The 17,818-nt window shown below is 48.9% G+C and overlaps 1 protein-coding gene across 3 annotated transcripts in view; it reads right to left on the minus strand.

Moving 5' to 3' along the window:
• ZNF710 (zinc finger protein 710) overlaps nucleotides 1-17,244 on the minus strand; it is an 80,436-nt gene extending 63,192 nt beyond the window's left edge. The window contains exon 1 of one of the 3 annotated variants that reach the window (XM_007990389.3): nucleotides 16,447-17,244. The gene's annotated coding sequence lies outside the window, so the exon portion shown is untranslated. Of the gene's footprint in view, nucleotides 1-14,530; nucleotides 15,347-15,366; nucleotides 15,623-16,446 lie in introns of those variants that run through there. The other 2 variants (XM_007990390.3, XM_007990391.3) reach the window with 2 other exon arrangements.
• Between the last annotated feature and the right edge of the window lie 574 nt (nucleotides 17,245-17,818).

The raw sequence follows: 17,818 nt of genomic DNA on the forward strand, positions 1-17,818 counted from the left end.
TATTTTCAAGGTGGTTTCCAGGACAGGGGAATTAGAATCTTCCATAAGGCCCTACTGAGCACAGGAAGAGTGAGAGCCACCAGCAGGGAGACACATCCTCCAGCAACGTCCATGAATATCCAGGGCCCAGCTTTCCTGTGCGGGCCCTTCCAGTCACTGTAGCTGGAGCGGGGAGGTAAGGGGCAGGCAGGAGCCAAGGTGCAAAAAGGCAAAGCAGACATGACCTCCGTCCTGGTTTAGGGAAAGGGCAGTGGCTGTTTCTTTAGACAGTGAATTCAAAGAGAAGGGGAAAAAAGGCCAGTTCCTAACCTGAGATTTGTTCATCTAGGTGGCGACAGGAAATTAATTTTTACAACCAAGGTAGAAAAACCCCAGCTGGGTGCGGTGGCTCACACCTGTAATCTCAGCACTCCTGAGGTCAGGAGTTGAAGACCAGCCTGCCAACATGGTGAAACCCCGGTTCTACTAAAAATACAAAAAGGAGCTGGGTGTGGTGGCACACGCCTGCGATCCCAGCTATTCGGGAGGCTGAGGCAGGAGAACCGCTTGAACCCGGGAGGCGGAGGTTGCAGTGAGTCGAGATCACGCCACTGTCCTCCAATCTGGGCAAGAGCAAGACTCCATTTCAAAAAAAAAAAAAAAGCCCAAAACAGGGATTTGGAAGAGAAATTCCAACAAGCTCTGTAATTGAAGCAAAAGAACACAGCTGATGTTACACAGAAGTTTTTCTGGACAGTGAGACAGAACACAAGGTGATGATGGAACAGAATGCTGGGGAGGGCGTCCAGAGCACTCACAGCGCACTGAGTGAGAAGCTAGCCTTTGCTCAGACAGATGCCCTGGAGCCCAAGGGAGGAGATTCCACAGGGCATGGCCTTAATTATTCAAGTACCAGGAAAACCTGAGGAGGAGTGGGAAGGTGTCTCAATGTTTCCGGTCACTTTATGACCAAAAGCCAAAAGCTTTACAGTCTATCTCAAATATCAAAATGCATCCATTTGGGAACCATTTCCTGGATGCTTCCCATCCATTCTCGAATTCTGCAAACAACTGGGCACTGATGGGTATAAACTTTACAGGGGAACAGCACCATGCTGTTCAAGACACTCCCACCTTCACCAAGCAACCAAACAAAAGTGGACAGGGTGGGTCATTAGGACACATCCCTTGTAAGATGCCAAGCAGTATAGTGACAGGATGTTGGACATGCCAGCTCAGGCCCACAGATCCCGAAAACTTCCTACTCCTGAGAGCATTCCTCAGCCCAAAAGGACCCTGCCTCTTTCTTAAAAGAATGATGACTCCAAGTTAGAAAATAAATGTGGCACCACACACAAGGACAGCTGGAGCTGGATGATTTTGTATCTCTTAGAGACATCAAATTCTTCCCCTGGTGAAGCTATAGCCTATAAATTACAGCCTCGTATTATATATGGCCAACACTTTCAGCTTTGTTCTCCATATAGCATTTCTCATCAGCAAGGAGGAAGCAGTCACCACCCTACTTTGAAAAACAGCACAGGTAGTTCTGGGAAACAAATAATAAAAATGCACCTCTCCGTCCCTTTAATTAAAGAGATGCCATCCAATGGCACTTCTGAATAGAAACATATTTTTAAAAAGTTATTCTCCCAGAATCTTCCAAGTACCAATGCCTTTACCCCTAAAAAGTTTCCTGCCATAAAACAAAGTGAAGACACCAGCTTAGGGAGCCAGGAAATGCTGCCTTGGCACCTGGCAACAGCTGGCACCTACCTGAGGCCAGTTTATAGACAGAAATAAAAGCTCCCTTGAAATAACACTAAGGTTCAGACATTCTGATAAAAGCTGGGAACTTCAAAGGCAGGACTGCAGAGCCCATCCCTAATCCTCCTCGATGTGTCTGATGTGGCTGGCTGGGCTCTGGGCTTGCCTTCACCATCTACTGCCTGAGCTTTTGCCTCGTAGGCACAAGCCAGTTGCAGAGGCGGGAGTGAGTTTCTTTACAGTCACTCCCTTTGCAGAGATGGGTCTAGGCCATGGTGTATGGCCATTTGTCCTTGACCAATGAAATGTTGGTTAAAAAAAAGAAGAGGCCAGGCACAGTGGCTCACGCCTATAATCCCAGCACTTTGGGAAGCCAAGGTGGAAGAATTACTGAGGTCATTAGTTTGAGACCAGCACAGACCCCACCTCTACAACAAATTTAAAAATGAGCCAGGCATGGTGGTATATGCCTGTAGTCCCAGCTACTTGGGAGGCCAAGGCAGGATGATCACTTGAGCCCAGGAGTTTGAGGCTGCAGTTAGCTATGATTGTACCACTGCACTCTAGCGTGGGTGACAGAGTAAGACTCTGCCTCAAAGAAGTAAAATAAATATAAGAAGAGAGCAAGAAAAGAAAACTGACAGAGATGAGCCCAATGGCTCTGGAGTCAGGACTGAATTCCATGCCAGGTTCCAAAGCTAACTCTCTCCATGAACTTGGGCAAGTCATTTCAGACTTCTGAGCTTCAGTTTCTTGGTCTAAAAACCATAACCTTGCACCAGTTTCTGGAGAGTATAAACTGAAACCGTCTATGTGAAAACGCAGAGCAAAGGTGAAAGCCTTCTTCTCCCCCTCCGCCTACCCTCCTTTCTTTCTACCCATCCTTTTTTCCTTCTTTTAAAAAAAATTATTAGGTAGTATGTGCACAATGTACAAGATTCAAAATACAGAAAAAGATACACAGTAAAAAATTTGCCCCCACTGTGGGAAACCACTGTTACCAGCCTCCTAGGTATCTTTGCAGAGCTACTGCATAACCAGGCATTCTATCCCTCACTTTCTCACTTAAAATGTCTTAGTTGGTACGTAGTGTACATTGGTACACAGGGCATGTCCATTCTTACAACTGCACAGAATTGCATTGTATGGCATTGGGCCCAGTGACTCACGCCTGTAATCCTAACACTTTGGGAGGCTGAAGGGGGAGGACTGTTTGAGTCCAGGAGTTTGAGACCACCCTGGGCAATACAGTGAGACCTCGTCTCTACAAAATATTTAAAAATTAGCTGGGTGTGGTGGCATGCGCCTGTGTTCCCAGCTACTTGGGAAGCTGAGGTGGGAGGATCGCTTAAGCCTGGGAGGTTGAGGCTGCAGCGGGCTGTGACTGCGCCACTGCACTCCAGCCTGGATGACAGAGCAAGACCCCGTCTCAAAACAAAAAAATAAATAATAATAATAATAATAATAAAGAATTGCATTGTATGGTGGCAGGATAATTTATTTACCAGTTATCTAGTGATGGACATTCTGGTTGTTTCCTTTCTCTTTTCCTTTTACAAGCAATGATGCAATTAACTAACTTGAAAAAATGCATCATTTCACACGTGTACAATTTATCTGTAAAGAGAAATTTCCAATAGTGGAATTGCTCATGCACTTTTAATTTTAATAAATATTGCCAGAATTCCCTCCATAAAAGTTGTACTGTTTTACACTTCTATCAACAACTATGAGAGTATCTGTTCCCCACCGTCACATCTCCACAGAAAACTTGTGTTTCTCTTATTGCTGGTGGGCTCAACACATTCTCATATGGTTCAGAACCTTTTCTGTGAACTATCCGTGTTTTTAGCCTGCTTTAAAAATTCGGTTGATGGTCTTTTTCTTACTGATTTGTAGGAACCCTTTAGATATTAAGGAAATGAGCTCTATGATATATGTTGCAAAAATGTTTTCCCAATTTTGAGAACTGGGAGACTCCTTTGATTTTATGATGGATTCTGCCATGAAGAAATTCTCTACACGCATAGGGTCAAATATATTAATTTTTTCTCTTATGACTTCTGGGTTTTAAGTCATTCTTAGAAAGTACTTTCTCTTTTTTTTTTTTTTTTTGAGACGGAGTCTGGCTCAGTCGCCCAGGCTGGAGTGCAGTGGCGCGATCTCGGCTCACTGCAAGCTCCGCCTCCCGGGTTCACGCCATTCTCCTGCCTCAGCCTCCGAGTAGCTGGGACTACAGGCGCCCGCCACCTCGCCCGGCTAATTTTTTGCATTTTTAGTAGAGACGGGGTTTCACCGTGTTAGCCAGGATGGTCTCGATCTCCTGACCTCGTGATCCGCCCGCCTCGGCCTCCCAAAGTGCTGGGATTACAGGCGTGAGCCACCGCGCCCGGCCAGAAAGTACTTTCTCCAAGTTCATTTTAAAAAATATTTATCATCTATAACCCAACTGAAATTTATTTTGTTTTAATGTGTTAATTTTTTAGATAGCCACCTAGTTAAATCAAGTCATAATTTCTTAAATGCCATTTTTTTTTAAAGAGATAGGATCTCACTATGTTTCCCAGACTGGATTCAAATTCCCGGGTACAACTGACCCTCCCACCTCAGCCTGTAGTGTAGCTGGGATTACAGGGACACACCATCATGCCTGGTTCTGCCATCTTTATTTTATATTAACCCATCTTGAAGTCCTTTCTTCTTCCTCTCTTCCAACTTATGCCCAGTTACCTCAGAATTACACCCTTTCTCACCACAGCCCTCCCATCCCTTCATTCAATTTGTGAGTCAAGAGTTGATCCATGGTATTGTGACTGACAGCCACACAGCTGCACTGGATCTCAGTGTCTTAGAACAAGTAGAGACCTCAGAGCATCCTTTCATTTTACAGCTAAGGATACTGAGATCCAAAGAGGTGAACTGGCTTTGTCTAAGACCAGGGAGCAGGTTAGTGCTTGTGATTTTTTTTTTTTAATTACTATTCAAAAAGAAGAGAAGTACTGGTTTTGCCATAAATTCGATTTGATCAATAAATATCTATGGAACAACTACTCTGTGCAACAGTGAGCCAGGGACTGGGGCTCCAGAAATAAATGATATAGCTCTGTGCTTTCAAAAAGCTCAGAATCCACCATGGGGTCCGAACGCATATACTCACAGACTAATAGGTAATGCAACAGTGGCCTGTGAATGTGGAAAGATAATTTTGCAACATATGGTGTGGGGAAGGCTCAGGAGATACCGAGTTTTTAATTGGGCCTGAAATGATTAGGACTTTGACCAAAAATTGAGAGAAGGCATTTGGCAATAAAGTGACAATGGGACAAAGGAGAGCGTCTGGTGATATATATCCAGGAAGGAGGTAATCTTAGTGTTAGCTGTGGGTGGAGTTTAAAAAAAAAAGGTTCCTCTGAGAATCTGTGGTCATTGGCAGGCTCTTATGTGGGTTTAGGTTCTGGTTGTCAAAACTGCAAGCTAAGAATCATAGAGAAATGAATCCATCTGTAGGGCCTTCAGGTACCTAGCAGAAGGAAACACACATCCTCCCTGGAAGAAGGTACTCTCATCCTATACCGCAAAGAACGCTCACAGATAGAATCCTAACAAACATAAGCTTGCAATCAAAAATCACACACCTGTATAATTACAGTGGTTACACCTGTAATCCCATCACTTTGAGAGGCCAAGGTGGGCAGATCACGTGAGGTCAGAAGTCCAAGACCAGCCGGCCAACATGGTAAAACCCTGTCTCTACTAAAAATACAAAACTTAGCCAGGCATGGTGGTAGACACCTGTAACCCCAGTTCCTTGGGAGGCTGAGCCAGGAGAATCACTTGAACCCAGGAGGCAGAGGTTGCAGTGAGCCGAGATTGTGTAACTGCACTCTAGCCTGGGTGACAGAGCGAGACTTTGTCTCAAACAAACAAATAAAAGAATAGATGATAGCCACCAATTCTTGCTTTCAGGAAGCCCAGTGAATCTTCAGCCAAATAAAATAAAATCCACTCCTCAGTACATTACAGTGAATTGCACAGTACAAAACATAAGCATACAAATACACACACAACCTCAGAGAAGAATTTACCTAAGGGAACAATAATTGGGCTATCAACTTTCTTTTTTTTTTTTTCTTTGAGACGGAGTCTCCCTCTGTTGCCAGGCTGGAGTGCAGTGGCGCCATCTCGGCTCACTGTAACTCCACCTCCCAGGTTCAAGCGATTCTCCTGCCTTAGCCTCCCGAGTAGCTGGGACTATAGGCACACGCCACTACACTCAGCTAATTTTTGTATTTTTAGTAGAAACAGGGTTTCACCATGTTGGCCAGGATGGTGCCGATCTCTTGACCTCGTGATCCGCCTGACTTGGCCTCCCAAAGTGCTAGGGTCACAGGTGTGAGCCACCACGACCGGCCCCCAGCTCCTTAATATCAACAATGAAAGTCTGAAGACAGTGGAATGATGCCCGTAAATACTGAGAAAATAATGGTCAGTCTAATGTTTTATACCCAGCAAAACTATCTTTTAAGAGTAAGGATAAAGCCATTATTATATATATTCTAGGCTAAAAAAGATGAAGAAGAAAAAAAAAAAGAATAAGGATGATATAATATTTCAGCCAAACAGAAACTGAAAGCTTATGACTAAAAGATCTTTGCCACGTGATGTTCTGATCCCAGAAAGAAGACCTGAGATGAAAGGAAAAATGTGAGTAAAAGGTAAATATGTGAAAAATAAAAACAAAGGATTAAGTGTATACAACATTAAAATTAGAGTCCAATTTGTGGGATTAAAGACAGAAACATAAACTACTGTATGACAATGGAATGTGGGGAGGGACAGTGGTGACTTTATATAAAGCATTCTAAGGTCTTTACATTGTTCGAAAAAAATATATAGACACCAACCAAACATCACGCAGTCCGTGTTTCAGGCCGGGCACGGTGGCTCACGCCTGTAATCCCAACACTTTGGGAGGCCAAGGCAGGAGCATGGCTTGAAGCCGGGAGTTCAAGACCAGCCTGGGCAACATGGCCAGACCCTGCCTCTAAAAAATAAAACAGCCAGGAGTGGTGATTCCGTGCCTGTACTCAGGAGGCTAGGCCGGGCGCAGTGGCTCACACCTGTAATCCCAGCACTTTGGGCGGCCGAGGCAGGTGGATCACGTGAGGTCAGGAGTTCAAGACCAGCCTGGGCAACATGGTGAAACCCTGTCTCTACTAAAATACAAAGATTATCCAGGCATGGTGGCACACGCCTGTAATTGCAGCTATTCGGGAGGCTGAGGCAGGAGAATCACTTGAACCCAGGAGGCACAGGTTGCAGTGAGCCAAGATTGTACCACTGCACTCCAGCCTGGGCAACAGAGTAAGACTCCATCTCAAAACAAAACAAAACAAAAAACAATAAAAAATAGAAGTTCAAGAACATAAGTTCAAATTCAAGACCAACTACTTAGGAGGCTGAGGCGGGAGAATTACTTGAGCCCAGTAAATCAAGGTTATAGTCGGCTATGATCCTACCACCACACTCCCATCTGGATGACAGAGCAAAATCCTGCCTCTAAAAATAAAAAAATTTAAAAAATAGTATATACGTTTCAAAGCAGTAGAGAAAAAATGGAGTGAAGGAAAGAAAAAAAAACTTTCAATCAATTCGAAAGAATGAACAGAAGAATCAGAAAAAGCACACACAGCAAACACCAAACACGATGGTAGAAGGAAATCTGCATCCTGTTTTGGCCAGGTGTGGTGGCTCACACTGTAATCCCAGCATTTTGTAGGCTGAGGCAGGTGGATAGCCTGAGCTCAGGGTTCAAGACCAGCCTGGGCAACATGGAAAAACCCCATCTCTACAAAAAACAACAAAAAAAAACCCCATAAAAATTAGCCAGCTGTGGTGGTGCATGCCTGTGGTCCCAGTTACTTGGGAAGCTGAGGTGGATCACTTGAGCGTGGGAGGCAGAGGTTGCAGTGAGCTGAGATCTGCCACTGCACTTCAGCCTGGGTGACAAGAGTGAGACCCTGTCTCAAAAAAAAAAAGAAGAAGAAGAAGAAAAAAAAAAGAAATCCATCTATTTCCAAAACCATAACAAATGCAAATGGCTTGAACTCTCCGGTTAAAGAGCACAGATATCAGACTAGATTAAAAACAAAAGGAAATCCAGCCCTAGGCTGTCTACGGGAGACATGAGGACAGGGATTACAGGCCAAGAGGCCTATACAGGCTGAAACCACAGTCATGGTAGGTAAGTAAGTAGCAATGAACCATGACCAAGGCATCAAAGCATAGCAAGAGGAAAGAATGGCACAAAAAGCAGATGAAAGGTAGGAAAAGGACCCAGAGTGATGAGCCAGACCCAAAGTGCAGAAGACTGTTTATGATAGTAACTGCTATGGAGAAGTCAGGTAAGAGGAAGTCACAAGATGGGCCACCAGGCAGTCACGTAAAAGGAATTCACAAGATGGGCCACCGGGCATGATTAGGTGGCCAGGGACCTCTAGGAGAGCCAGCTGGAGTGAGAGTGGGCTGGGGTGAAATGCTTCACTGTTGTTGAGCTGGCAAGGAGGAGAGGGGGAGAGAGGAAGTGGGGATGGAGTGGACGCTTCGTGAAATCCTAGGGTAAAGAGAAGTGACACAGGTTGGGGTTGGGGACGGGGAGAGAGGTGTGACTGTAGCTGTAGGTGGAGAATTAAGGCATAGGAGGATGTGGGGTGCCCAGACCTAGGGAGGAAGCCAGGGCAGGACACAGAGGAACAAGCAGTGGGGTTGACGGTGGGCACATGGGGAATGGACCAGGGAAGTGGGCACAGATTTCCCAGGTTGGGGCAGGGATGGTCAGGGCTGCTTCAAGGAGTGCTGTGTAGTGGGAAGACAGGAAGAGTTCTGAATTTCAGAGGTGACCTGCTTCTGGGTACGGGCAAGTCTACAAACGATCTTGTGATTTGCAGCTAGAGAATGGAGCCATGATGGGAAGCGATGGCTTGTGAGCCCAGGGCCCGAGGATCAGACATCAAAGAGTGAGATTAAACTGACCAGCACTACCAGTTTCCAAAGGGTACCTGATGCTTCTCAAGGGGCCAGCTTGGACTTGGTCCCTGTGAGGACATTCTGATGTACCCCAAGTTTAGCCATTGTCTTTTACCAAACACATGCAGGACAGCCTTCCCAGTCTGGAAGCCCGTATCCTTGCTGTCCCACCCAGAATGGGATGGGGCCCAGGATGTCATTCCAGGTACCATCCAGAAGACAAAACCACACATAACCAAGAGTTACCACAAAAGTTATAGTTTCCCTTTTAAATGTGGAGGGTAGACATTCCTGCTTTCTGTAGTGACCACTCTAATTTCATTTCGATTCCATATATATAACATGCTGGCGGCAGGGAAAGAAGAAAGGGAAAATGGTTGGGTCGCAATGTGATCACTTATTCTCAGCTTCCCACTACACTAAAAATCCTCACATTTCCAACAGTTTTCTTAGTTCTCCCAGAAATAAACACACAATAGAGCATATGTATTTAAGATCAGAAAATCCTTTACAATGGTGATTACAAAAGAGACCAACCCACTTCTTTTTTTTTTTTTTTGAGACAGGGTTTTCAGGCTGGAGTACACTGACGCCATCACAGTTCACTGCAGCCTCAACCTCCTGGGCTCAAGCGATCCTCCCACCTTAGTCTCCCAAGTAGCTGGGACTACAGCTACACGTGCCACCGGCTGATTTTAATAATTTTTTTTGTAGAGACAGGGTCTCACTATGTTGCCCAGGCTGTTCTCAAACTCCTGGGCTCAAGCAATCCTCCAGCCTGGGCCTCCCAAAGTCCTGTGATTATAAGCATGAGCCACTGTGTCTGGCCTCCAACCCACTTCTAATAGTTCTTTTACTTCACTTACATATATATATATACACACACACATATATATTATATATAAAATAAAGATAATACATACTGGATAAAAATTCAAATAATACAAAATGAATGAGAGAAAAGACAAAAGGCCTGTGTACTTGGGGTAGGCACTAGGGATGGGGGAAGGGTCAGGTCTGTGAACTATACACATTAATTAGCAGGTAATAAAAAACAGCTATTTTACCTTTTGAAGCTGCTGATTCGACATATATTTGGCTGTGCTTTGGCTGTAACATCCTTTAATCCTTCCCTTTCAGAATCAACCCCAGTTTCCTGTTGCCACCTTACTTCCCTGATTTAAGGGTGCAATTCTTCAAGTGCCTTCTTTCCAATTCTAGAAGTTTTAATTTAGCCTTTAGTGCAGCAGCAGTTTTATTTTCTAATTACTTTCTTTGCAAACAAGCATGAGTTGGGCTCAATAGTGATACAGGCTTTCATGGGCTAGCCTGGCAACCTGGAGCTATTCACAACGTGCTTCCTTGGGAAAATCCTTTCTATGTTTTACATGAACAACTGGGGAGATGCTTACTTGTAAAGTGGGGGTGGGGGTAAGCCTCTTCATCTGTGCTACCAAAAAGAGCTCAGCCCTAGTCCTGCTTGCCCTGTTAATAGGGTAGGCTTTGCAACCAGCGACTCTGGGACCCCAGAGCCTGGGTTCTAACCCTGGCTCTGAGGCTTACTAGATTTGTGACCTCCAGAAAGGTATTCAATCTAAATGAGCTAACAGTATGTGTAGAGTGCTTACAATTATGCCTGGCATATAGTATGTGCTGTATAACAAAAGAGCTGGGTGAGGTTAGTTAAGTAAGACATTTGACTAATTCTTAGAGCTGGTCAGTGAAAGCTATGGGTCCTCTTCCCAGAAAAGTGCACACATGTAACCTTCTGCACAGTTTCAAGTATCCCTGACCCTCGAAGCCCACCCACACACTGCAAGAGTTCAGGACCCCCGATTTCAACCCTCGGGTCTTCTCTACAGTAATGTGAAGGTCTCAAGGATAAAACTCTGAGGCAATTCTTAAAAGTATTATGTTCCCATGCATGGAACTATTGAGCAGGTGCCTCTCTCTCCCCGTTTTAGGTTCCACTTTTGGCAGAAACATTACACCTTTCTTCCCCAAAGCCCTTTTGACCCTTGCCAGTTTTTCTCTTGCTTCAGGCCAAATCCTCCCAGGGTCACCTTAAGACAATCTCTGTGTGCAGCTCCACACACTTTTAGGGAATTATTCTGATCCTTATCAAAAGCTCTGATGGTTCAGCCCATTTTCAGTGCTTACAGAAGTCAGACCAGGGCATGGACTAGTGTCTGCAGGGTCTCCACCAACAGCAACACAGGGGTGGGTCACCCTCAACAAGCAGGGAGACAGCACAAACTGGAAAAAGCCAAAGATCAAAGAAGTCACCCTGGGTGACTTTCCCTGGGTCACCCAATGAGCTCCCAGCGAAGCTGAGAACTCATTGAGAGCATTTCAGTACTTTTGAGTCCATCAGTGCTTTACAGACATTACCATGCATGTGAATTAAAATGCAGATCCAGTAGGTTTGCTGAGAAGCCCGAGACTCTGCATTTCTAACTCACTACCAGGTAATGCTGATGCTGGTCCATGGACCACATATGGAGTTGCAAGGTTCACATCAAGGTTAATGAACTGTACCACCCTGGTTAAAGCCTCTTCATCCACACTGCAGGTGGCTATTTAAATGCCCTTTCTTCAGGAAAGCTTCCCTTCCCCCTCTCCATGATTACTGGCTTCTATGCCTCCGTACTTTTTCCTTTGAAGCATTTATAACAACTGTAATTAAAGAGTATTTGTGTAATTATTAGTTTAATGCCTGCCTCCCAGGGAGACTGCAAGCTTCACGAGGACAGGACCTGCACAATGTCTAGTACATCACAGACTGCCAATGAACGAGGAGCTGCTGTGGTCTGGAACAGGCTGGGCCAGCATCCTGGAGTAGGCAGGTAACATTTACACATGTGGGAAACAGCCTCTGATGGTATCAAGGCCAACAAGGACATTTCTTAGCTTTAAAATTCCCACTAGTTTCAAATATATGCCAACTAAACTTTAAGCTGAAAAGCAATCTTTGCCCATAAAAAGATCTCCTACATCTTTATCAAGTGCAAAATAGCCCTGATCTCACAATAGCCACTCTGCTTGAGGAATAGTTAGGCCCCTAAAATAAGCATTCCCTTATAGGCCTCACTGGGTGAACCCTCTTCGGGCACACTCCCTGACCAGCCTCCCTCTGCTGCAGACTCACAATATCTTTAGGTTTTCAGCTGCTGTCCTTTCAAGGAACCCCGGAGTGCTGAATACCCAACTCTTTGGCATGGGCAGAGATATATGACCACATTGTTGTTCCTGGGAGGCAAAGTTTGAAGTTAGACAGCCTGGATTTAGATACCAGCTCTGTGCCCTTGGACAAGTTATTTAACTCCTCTGCCAAATGAGAATAAGAATGCAAAAGCCAGCACCTGCAAGGACTAACAGAGACAAATACACAAAGCACGTAGCATAATTCTGGCCTAAGACACATGATTATTATTATTCTCCCTATATCCTGAGTCCAATTCAAAACCTATTGTTTTAGGCTGGGCACAGTGGCTCACGCCTGTAATCCCAGCACTTTGGGAGGCTGAGGCGGGCAGATCACGAGGTCAAGAGATCGAGACCATCCTGGCCAACATGGTGAAACCCCATCTCTACTAAAAATACAAAAATTAGCTGGGTGTAGTGGTGCACGCCTGTAGTCCCAGCTACTCAGGAGGCTGAGGCAGGAGAATCACTTGAACCTGGGAGGCGAAGGTTGCAGTGAGCCGAGATTGCACCACTGCACTCCAGCCTGGTGAAAGAGCGAGACTCCGTTCCAAAAAAAAAAAAAAAGTCTAAAAAAACCTATTGTTTTGCACAAGTCTCCACCCAGGGGCTCCACCCCATTCAGGATCCTCTCTTCCCAGCCCCCTCCTGCCTCACCTGTCTGGAGCTTGTTTGAAGCAATGACTCACAGCACAACTCTGCAGCTCCCATCAATCACCTCCCTGTCCCTGCCTGTGTCATTCATGGGTTCCTTCTGGGAGGTAAATCCTTTCCTAATGTCCAGTACATTCATTCAGCAAGTATCTACTGAGGGCCCACTATGGATGAGACCCTATTCTAGGCACAGGGACTCAGCAATGAACAAAGCAAAGACGTCTACCCTCACGAACGTTGTAGTACATTTAACCCACAGATGGAGATCAGTTCAGGTCTTGGGTCCTTACATTCCTTCTCTTCTCTCCTGACCAATCCTAAATAAATCACATACAAGTCAAAGTACGAAGAAAGCATTCCAGATCAAAAAATGGTGTGATGTGAGAAAATCCCAATGACTAAACTGCTTCTCTGATTGTTGGACTTTGAAGAAGTCAGTGTTGAAACAGCCTGAATCACCCAGTTCCCCCTAGTTGTCTCACTGGCCAGTCACATCCTCCAGCATAGTTTGTGTAACACATCTGGAAAATGAGGCGCTCCATTTACCTGTTTCATGTGTGCAGCACGAGCCCACGGTTTAATGCTCTCATAGCTACATTCTTTGAAGTGAGCTTGATTCGGGATCCCCAGCAGTAGCAGAGACAGTGGCCTTGTAGAAACAGCACTGGGAGCAGGCTCTGAAAGCTCAGGTTTGAGTGCTGGCTCTGCCACTTACTGTGTAATCCTGGGTACAGAGCTTTCTTCCTGCCTCAGTTGCTTTCAGACAATCTCTAAGGCCTTCTTCCAGCTTTGAAGTCAAAGGGCTGGGATCAACCACCATTAACACCAGACCCAGCACATTCACAGATCCTTTATTTCAACACAATGAGTCCTGCCCTGGGCTAGGCCCTGGCTAGGCCTGAGGAATGGGGGTATGGGATGGGTCAGCAAGCCAGATGATAAGCCTGCGCCAAGCATTAGCACTGGTGGGGACAGAGAGCCTTCACCTGTCTCCTCCAAGATGCGCTGGACTCCTCCTTTTATTTATTTATTTACTCCCTTCTAGAAAGAAGTTGTGCCTCTTTCCAAATACAACTCTGCTAGAAATATCTCTGGGCCACAAGGCAAACCTAAAATAGAAGTGCAAAATCTCTGGTGGTCCCATTAGTCTCCCTTCCTCCAACTCAAAAACCATTCCAGACCTTGTCTGTCTCCTTGTCTCTAGACAGTGAGCCTAAAATAAGTCTCCCTGGTAGGAAATGCCTGGTTGGAATGGAAATGACCCAAGCCCTGAAAAAATGGCCCGCTGACCACACACCGTGGGCTGAAGACTCACCCAGGTATCAGCTCTGAGGAGAAGACAAGCAAGTGAGCCTGGGTCCCCAACTCCCTGCAGCCCCCTCCACCGAGACACAGGCAACCAGGCCAGGCTGAAGAAAGAAAATGTGACCCAAACATCCAATTCCCCCTACCCAAAAGAAAGCAGCTCTATCCCCACGGCTCTCATGCAGGAAAGCCAGCTCCAGAAGATCACTGGGGCACCAGGTGGGCACCTCTCTGGAGCTATAGATGACCAATCAGAGGTTCTGCTCCAAGACTGGCATGGAGTACCCGGCATGGAGTTACCCTGTCCTGAGGGTCAGCTGATAAAACCACCAAGAAAGTATAGAAAATAACATTCTGCTTAAAACAAACAAGAAAGGAATGGCCACTCTAGGTTTCCAAAGTCAAAACCAGAGAGCCCCATCGGCTTTGATCACATTAGGAATACATTCTCTCTTATCTAATGAGTTAAGAACAGTTTTCTTCTTCCCTTCTCCCATGTGGCCCCATTGATTCTCTAGGCCCCCTGGAGAAGATGCAATAGGGACACAGACCCCCAGTACTCTACTTGGCAAAAATGAACTTTGGTTTTACTTACACGTGTACAAAGGCAGGACTGAGAGGGCAGCTTCAAAGCTGGATGAGTGACCCCCAAGAGCACAAAGTCCTTCTCCGCACACCTGTCGGGGAGTTTTGTGAATTTCCCAGGCACTCACAGGGACTAGTTATGTACCCTGCAGGTCGATACCAGCCGGGAGTTCCCATTTTGCACAGCAAGAAAGGTGCTCAGGGTGCCCTTTGCAGGTGGGCACTCGGTCTGCAGCTCAAGGGTGGGCCAATGACGTTGCTCCCTCACTGGATTGCCCAGCAGGCCCCCCCTCAGACCCGGTAGGATGAGCACCTCGAGGTGTCCCTGTGATCCCAGCACTTTGGGAGGCCAGAGCGGGCGGATCACGAGGTCAGGAGTTTGAGACCAGCCTGGCCAATATGGTGAAACCCCGTCTCTCCTAAAAATACAAAAATTAAACGGGCGTGGTGGCGTGCACCTGTAGTCCCAGCTACTGGGGAGGTTGAGGCAGGAGAATCGCTTGAACCCGGGAGGCGGAGGTTGCAGCGCCACTGCACTCCAGCCTGGGTGACAGAGCAAGACTCTGTATCCAAAAAAAAAAAAAAAAAGAAAGAAAGAAAAGAAAAGAAAGAAAGAAAGAAAGAAAGAAAAAAGAAAAGGCACCCAGGATACTGCTACGACTTGCCCTAACCGTCTCGCAAAGCCTAGATATACATGAATGACCCTTTCGGGTTAGTTAAAATCCACACAAGCACCTCCCTGGCCTCTTAAATGTTTCCAAACTACAGCTCAGACTGGAGGGAAGCAGTTGCAGCGCCCATAAAAGTCATCTTAAAAGGCAAGTTGGAAAAAAACCCGATACGCACTAGTTAGCAAGTCCGCGGTGAAGGGGGCGGTGGCCCAAGGGCCGGATCTGCGGGATGTGCGCCCCTAGGGTGGGGAGACTGGGGCGGCCCCGTCGGTCCCCGAGCCCGCGCGCCCACCTGGTAGCCTGAGGGCCCCGATCTGACGCCGGTGATCACGCCCCACAGCTCCATCCAATTAGGAAAATGACCGCGAGAAGACGGAGAGAAGGCGACGAGGAGGAAGAGGGGGCTGAGCCGCGGGAGGCTCAAGACGGGCGGTGGGGACCCAGCCCGCCACCGCCACCCCTACCCCCACCCCCACGCCCCCAGCCAGCGAGCGCTGGTCCTGAGTCCCCGGCCCGCGGCGCCCCGACGCCATCCGGGCGGGGGTCCCGAGGCGCCCAGCTTGCGGCGGCCGGTGGCCCCTCGGGGACGCCCCCAGCCCCCCCAGCGGCGCGCTCAGCTTTCCCCCACCCCCGGCCGGCTGGGACGCGCAGCAACCCCACCCGCTCCGAGAATAAAGTTTGTGGGCAGCCGTAGGGGCGGGGCGGCGAGGGGGTGAAACTTTGAGTCCCGGGCCGGGTGTAGGGGGGAGCGCACCCAGCACCGGGACACCCACGTGCGGGCCCGAGAGCCGCCGCCACCACCGTCGCCTCCCGGGCCTCCCGCGCCGCCGCCGCCGCGACGCTTTCCTTTCATTTTTGCTTCTCTCTCTCTCTCTCTCTCTCTCTCTCTCTCTCTCTCTCTCTCATTCGCGCGCTCTCCTCCCTCTCGCCCTCTTTCGCTCGCTCCCTCCCTCTCCCTTCCCCCTCCCCCTCCTCTCCCTCCCCCCCACCCCCAGACGCCATCTCTCCCTCTTTCCCCGGCTCTCCCTCTCTCCCTCCAGCTCTCCGGCATGAGGGAATGTGGAAGTGAAAGGAAAAGACGACATGTTTGCAGCGCGGCGCGGGCCTGCGCGCGGCCGTCCCCAGGGAGAGGCGGGGGGCGGGTCGGCAGCGGCCGCAGCGACCCACCCCCGCGCCCCCCGCGCCCCAGCCGGCCGGCCGGCCGCCCGGGGCTGCGGGGCTGGGGCTGGGGCCGGGGGCCGCGCGGGACACTCACCCTGGGTCCGGGCGCGGCTCCTGCGCTGGGGCCCTCGGCGGGCCGGGCCGGGCCGGGCCGGGGGCTCCTGACTGCCCACCGCCCGGGCTGCTGCTGTGCGCCCGCCGCCCGCCTCCACGCGCGCCCGCCGCCTGCTCCTGCCGCCCTCCCTCCGGCTCCTCTCTTTCTCTCTCTCTCCCCCCTCCTCTCGCTCGCTCTCTCCCTCGCGCTCTCTCCCTCCCTGGAAGAAGGGAATGAGGCAGGGCTGACGTGAAGGGATGCAAAACAGCTCCTCCTAAGCCAGCTCGCAGAGGAAGAGAGAAACAGAAAAGCAGCCCTTTTATCTCTCTTTTGTTTTCTCACTTCCTTCCACCCCCAACACCCCCCTCTTGTCAGCCCAAGTTTTCTTTTCTCTTTCTACCGCAGAGGATTTTTCTTCCTTTCTTTCTCTTTCTTTCGGTTCAACTCTCCCACTCGAATTGAGAGCCTGAAGGGTTTTCTTTCTCCTGTTTTTTTCTTCCCTCTTTTCTTCCTTCTTCCTCCTTTCTTATTTCTCTAAAAGGGTTTTGTTTGCTGTGGGAGTTTCGTTTGAAAATCAAGTCACGCCTTTTTTCCTTCTTTTCTTTCTTTCTCTTTTTTTTCTCCTCTCAGCAGAAAAGGGGAACAAAGATTAACTGAAGCGGGGAAGAGGGGAGAGGCAGAACCTCGCTTGGAAACTGGGGGCCCGGCCCTGTCCGGTACAAAGGGGGCCCGGGGGCCCTGCGCCCCGCCCCCCTCCCCAGGGAAGCCAGGGGCGTCCTCTGGAGAGGAGAGCCGGTGGGGGTGTGGGGCACGGGTGCGGCTCATGGGTGCCGGTTCCTTCCGAAGTGCGAGCGAGGGCCGCCGAGCCCGCCCCCTCCCCAGCCAGAGGTGGCAAGCTGGGTGTGTGCTTCACTTATGTATTTTTAAAGTAGGCAGATGGGCTTGGAACAAACATCCCCGCAGAGCACTGAACAGCAAAAGCCTTTAAACAGCTGTTAGCAGAGCCCTGGACGGCCTGACTCGAGGGAGCGGCGCGGGCTCCGAGCGCCAGGGCCTGGGTGGGGAAGGGGCTCAGGGCAGCTGCTCGGATCGGCGGGCTGGCGGGGTCCCCGAGCCCAGGGCCTGGGCCTAGGTCCCGGGGCGCAGTGTTGGGGGGCGCCGAGGCGTGGCCGCTGGCAGCGCGGCCGTCAGGCCCCTCTCTGCTCCCTGAGGGGCCGCGGGGTTTGGTACAGCCTCGCCTCCCTCCAGCTCCGGCGCAGGCCGGACACCAGGCCTCCAACCTTCGGAATACCCGCCACCCCGAGCCATTTCTCCACTCCGACGCAGGGCGGGTCCGGAGCCCTCGGACAGAGCCGGGCAGTGCCGCCAGGAA

Source organism: Chlorocebus sabaeus, chromosome 29, assembly GCF_047675955.1.
Source record: "Chlorocebus sabaeus isolate Y175 chromosome 29, mChlSab1.0.hap1, whole genome shotgun sequence".
Classification (NCBI taxonomy): Eukaryota; Metazoa; Chordata; class Mammalia; order Primates; family Cercopithecidae; genus Chlorocebus; species Chlorocebus sabaeus.